At 44.0% G+C, this 5,738-nt stretch overlaps 1 non-coding gene across 1 annotated transcript; it reads left to right on the top strand.

The window, feature by feature from the left end:
- Window positions 1-1,223: 1,223 nt before the first annotated feature.
- LOC121285772 lies at window positions 1,224-1,330 on the top strand. The gene has a single exon (XR_005944780.1). It is a non-coding gene; the product is annotated as a U6 spliceosomal RNA (small nuclear RNA).
- Window positions 1,331-5,738: the final 4,408 nt, after the last annotated feature.

The following is a 5,738-nucleotide window of genomic DNA, read 5'->3' as shown; positions in this document are numbered from 1 at the left end:
CCTTTTTAGTTATTTGAAAAACCTTTTATTGATGTTTTGTTTGTACTTCAGCCCCACGCTCCTGATCTATGGGCACCCGGTGCGGAAGGGGGTCGGGACGGAGGAGGACCTCCTCGTAAACCTGCTCCTGGGCCTGGCCAAGTTGGCCATTAACAGGTCCAGGCAGCGGGCGATCGACGGGGGAGTCCCGCCCGATTGTTTGTCCCTCTTCCGCGGCTACGTTCGCTGCCGGATGTCCCTGCAGTAGGAGCACGCGGTGTCTGCTGGCACTCTCGAGGCCTTCCGTGCTCGGTGGGCACCGCGTGGACTGGGGTGTTTTGTTGACCCCTTTAATCACATTTTGATTTAAAGTTTGTAAGTTTCCTTTAAACTTTGTTCTTGGTTTTACAGCTGACCTGAATTAGGGGCTGTGCCTGATTTATCCCAATTTTGTTGATTTGGTTTTCATTTAAAAGATTATCAAGAGTTCAAATCTCTCAATGGCAAACAATGTAACTTCATCTGAATAGGTACAGATGGAAACATGTTTGTACTCGAAAGAGTTTGGAGGCCCCCGATGGGAGGCCCTCTATGGAGGTGTCCTCCCCCTTTCTATCGGGGACCTGGGTTGGAGGGTGTTGCATGCAGCAGTCCCTTATAATAAGAGGATGCATAGGTTCACGGACTCTCAGGACACGTGCCCTTTTTGCGGTCTTGTGGAGTCCGTGGACCATGTATACATAGGGTGTTGTAGACTGCACTCCCTTTTTAGTTATTTGAAAAACCTTTTATTGATGTTTTGTTTGCACTTCAGCCCCACGCTCCTGATCTATGGGCACCCGGTGCGGAAGGGGGTCGGGTAGGAGGAGGACCTCCTCGTGAACCTGCTCCTGGGCCTGGCCAAGTTGGCCATTAACAGGTCCAGGCAGCGGGCGATCGATGGGGGAGTCCCGCCCGATTGTTTGTCCCTCTTCCGCGGCTACGTTCGCTGCCGGATGTCCCTGGAGAAGGAGCACGCGGTGTCTGCTGGCACTCTCGAGGCCTTCCAGGCTCAGTGGGCACCGCGGGGACTGGGGTGTTTTGTTGACCCCTTTAATCACATTTTTCTTTAAAGTTTGTAAGGTTCCTTTAAACTTTTGTCCTTGGTTTTACAGCTGACCTGAATTAGGGGCTGTGCCTGATTTATCCCAATTTTGTTGATTTGGTTTTCATTTAAAAGATTATCAAGAGTTCAGTGCACTTTTGTGCTCATTTCGGCAGCACATGTACTAAAATCGGAACGATACAGAGAAAATTAGCATGGCCCCTGCGCAAGGATGACATGCAAATTCGTGAAGCGTTCCATATTTAAGACTTTCAGTGCACTTTCTCCCAGGCAAGTATACCCTTCCTTAGGTAAGGAGACTAAAACTGGACATGATATTCTAGGTGTGTCTCACAAAGGTCCAAAGTACCTTAACTCGGCCATTGCATTACCATCCCACCTCTGGGTTTTCTGATCATGCACAGAGTGTGGGGAGAATGATGATGCACATCTGTCAATGGAAGAATTTCTAGTTAAAAGGATCCCAGCAGGGGTCAAAGTTGTTGAATTCTATATTGGTTTCTGAGCATTCACAGGAATGGAAGTGGAACATGGGAGCACTGTGCCCCTATTTCTCTAACTCTTCACTGGAGATTCTGCTGCAAGCTCCAATAAAGAATTATTGTTTCCCTTGGATAAGAGGAAGAGACTAGTCTCTAAAAACAAGCAGGCATGAATGGAAGTGGCCAAGAAAGTAACTAGCCAGAGGATGCTCCCTAAACCTGGATACAGTGTGCAAGAAGCTCAGGGATCCCATGAGGACAGGAAAGGTGAGTGGCATACCATATTCAGGGCCACACTCCCTCATCCTGAATTCTTCAGCATTCTCCTGCACAGTGGGAGTTTTAGGATTTTAACTAATTAACAGTGAGGGAATTACAAAAGTTCCAAAATAAAGGTGCTGCATGACTTGGAGGGGAGCTTAATCCCATGCATCTGCAGTTCTTGCCCTTGTAATGGAGGTTGGGACTTTTGGAATGTGCTGTTGAAGGAACATTGGTGAGCACTGTTGCTGCAGTGCATCTTGTAAATGGTACACACTGCTGTCACTGTTTGCTGATTGGAGAGAGAATGCATATTTAAGAACATAACATAAGAACTAGGAGCAGGAGTAGGCAATTCAGCTCCTCGAGCCTGCCCTGCCATTCATTTCAATCATGGCTGAAATCATTTCGGCCTCAGCTCCAATTTCCCGCCCTTTCCCCATAACCTTTCAACCCATTACTAATTAAAAATCTGTCTATCTCCTCCTTAAATTTATTCAGTGTCTCAGCATCCACTGCACTCTGAGGTAGTGAATTCCACAGATTTAACACCCTTAGAGAAAAGTAATTCCTCCTCATCTTTGATTTAAATCTACCACCCCTTAGCCTAAAACTATGGCCTCTCATTCTAGAATGTCCCAGAAGGGGAAACATCCACTCCACGTCTACTTTAGCATCTTATATACCTCAATTAGAGCTCCTCTCATCCTTCTAAACTCTAGCGAGTATAGGCCTAAACTGCTCAATCTTAAGGTGGGGTTGGGGTGCTGATCAAACATGTGTTTTTTCCTGGATGGTGTTGAGCTTCTAGAGTGTTCTTAAAGCTGCACTTATCCAGACAAGTGGAGAGTATTCTATCACACTCCTGACTTGTGCCTTGCATACAGTGAAAAGGCTTTGGGGTGTCAGGCAATGAGTTACTTGCCACAGAATTCCCAGCCTCTGACCTGTTCTTGTAGACACGGTATTTATGTGCTTGGGCCAATTAAGTTTCTGGTCAATGGTAACCCCCAGGATGTTAATAATGAGGAATTCAACAATGGTAGTGCCATTGAATGTCAAGGGGAGATAATCAGATTCTCTCTTGTTGGAGGTGGACATTGCCTGGCCTTTGTGTGGTATAATCTTACTTGCCAATTATCAGCCTAGTGTGAATGTTGTACAGTTCCTGTTGCATGTAGGCATTGACTGCTTCAGTATCTGAGGAATTGCAAATGATATTGAGCACTGTAGTCATCAATGCCTGTGAACCATGCTGACCTAATGTTGCAGGGAAGGTCATTGATGAAGGAGCTGAAGATGGGTTGGGCCTCTGAGGAAATCCTGTGGTGATGTCCAGGACTGAGATGATTGTGTGTGTTGCGGGCCACGGGCCAACCATCTTTCCTTTTGTTAGGCATGATTCCTACCAGTGGAGAGTTTTTTGCCTGATTTCCATTGAATTCAACTTTGATAGGGCTCCTTGGTGCCACACTTGTTCAAATGCTGCCTTGATGTCAAGGGCAGGCACACTCACCTCACCTCTGGAGTTCAGCTCTTTTGTGTCTATTTGGACCAAAGATGTGATGAGGCCAGTAGCTGAGCGTTGGGTTCTATGGATGCTCATAGCACGCTTGTGAGTGGTGGCTGATTTGGTACTATTAATAGAGTTGATCAACAGGGACTTCATAGGTGGAAATTTTAGTTTATTTACAAAGGTACTCAACAGCAACTAAACATGTGCTTACACTTCAAACTCTGTCTCCGCACTACTAACTACCGAGGTAGCCCATGCTACTCTTCTATTGGATACTAAGATCATGTGATCTTCCTTTATAACATTCTTTTTAAAGGTATATTACACATAAGATAAAGCTATAATTACCACACTGAGATACCCTGGTGGAACCAAAACTGAGCATTGTTGAGCAGGCTATAATTGAGTAAATGCCACTTGATAGCACTGTTGTTGACGTCTGCCACCACTTTACTGATGATTGAGAGTGGACTGAGAAGGTGGCAATTGGCCAGATTGGACTTGTTTTTAATGCACAAGGCATACACTGGGCAATTTTATATGTTGTTGAGTGGATATCTGTATTGTAGCTGTACTTAAATAGTTTGACTAGTTCTGGAGCATCAGTACTCCAGCTAGAATGTTGTCAGGGCCCATCATAGGTGTGGTGCTGCTGGAGCACATTGGCGTGCCACTCTGGCTATGTAAAGGCTTTTATGGCTAGTCCTGTAATTCATCATCACATGTACCCATATGATTCATAGGGACCATAACAATTAGTTACCAATGCTGCCTGCAAAATTTAGACAAAAGTCCTTAACTCAAAGAGCTCTTGGTGTCATGGCACTGCTGATGGTAAATGCTGAGCTGCTCAAATCTAAAGGGAAACTTGAAACAACTGCTACAACTTGTTTTGCAATTTGTATAAATTTTAAGATGCATGCCTTGAATTCAATGATAATATCACCAGGTCTTATAGGTTTCTTACCAAACTAAATTAAACCTTTAGAAAGAAATGGAAGAAATTATTTTAAATGCATAGATCTACAAATTACTGCTATGATAACTTCTAAACCCCTTATTAAGACACATAGGGCAGGATTTTACATTTGTCATGCGGGCACATGCCTGACAGACTGGAATGTTAAATGACACACGATCATGTCGGGTGTGCATCCTGATGCCATTGCGAGCTTGCACGATATTTCATTTGGCGGGCGTGTGCTGGAGTCGGCTGCGCATCCACCTTACGGTTGGGGGGCAGGCAAAGAGGCCAAGTGGCCTTTGTTTTTTAGGAAACCTCATCCTCGAGCGGGATGAGGTTTCCTAAAGCTAATACTAATTAAATAAAAGTTATTTTCAAAATAAAAACGTGCCATCTTACATGAGACAGTCACATGAGGGGACATGTTTCATTAAATTTTTAATGTCTTTATTTTTTTTAAAAAGTGCCTCAATCTCCCTGAGGCAGTTTAGTGGCTCAGGGAGATTGAAGTGCTCTTTTGCGCGCATGTACAAACTGTGCTAGGCCCAGCTTTCCCTCCTCCCCCCACCCGCACAGGTAGTGCTCAGTGCTACTGCTCACGATCCACACAAGGTGGGTGTTAATTGGCCCGCCAACATGAAATCGCGGGTGGAGGTTGGCTCTGTGACCCCTCTCACCAAGCCCGTCCAATGACTGGAAAATCCTGGCCATAGATTTTAAAAGACCCAGGCAAATAAATATGATACCCGAACCATCCAACTCAAAGTGAGTTTCCTTAACTTCAGTTCTTTGTAAACAGCAGCTTAAGGCTTAGATGCTGAAGTTGTTTCACACTTGTTGGATCTTAGGATGCCTACCCTTACACACAGCCTTCTCACTCTTATATATATTTTCCCCTTTAAATGCAAATTCCCATATCTTCATGATGATGGTACTGGGTAGAGAGGTAGTGCAGTGAAAAATGCAAACTGCAGAGTAAGCAAAAATATTTTTAAAATGTATTTCATAATAAATAAATCTAGGGTTTAACAAGAAGCATAAGCATGGAAAAAATGGAGCTTGGCTTTATCTACTTTCAGATTTCTTAGTTCTCCCCCCAATGTTTTTGGACTTTACCTCCCTGATCATAAAAAAAATCATAGTATCAATTTTACCAGTATTCTTTGGGAAAAATAAACACACTGTTTGTGAACTTCACCTGGCTAGGTGACACATTTCACCCCTCCTTTGAAAACAATTTAGTCTGGTTTGTTTAAAAATGCAAATGTTCTTTTACACCTTACATTCTAAACTTCCCCCATGTTTACCTAATTAACATTTCAAACCTAGCTTATCTTCTAATACATCAAATCCTTCAACCAGCTGCCTTTAATCCAAGTAAGTCTCACACATCCACACACACAGACACATATAGACACAGCACTATTTTAC

The sequence above is a fragment of the Carcharodon carcharias genome, chromosome 1, assembly GCF_017639515.1.
Source record: "Carcharodon carcharias isolate sCarCar2 chromosome 1, sCarCar2.pri, whole genome shotgun sequence".
In the NCBI taxonomy this organism is placed as follows: domain Eukaryota; kingdom Metazoa; phylum Chordata; class Chondrichthyes; order Lamniformes; family Lamnidae; genus Carcharodon; species Carcharodon carcharias.
The sequence above is the reverse complement of the archived record's forward strand: the minus strand, read 5'-3'. Positions and strand labels throughout refer to the sequence as shown.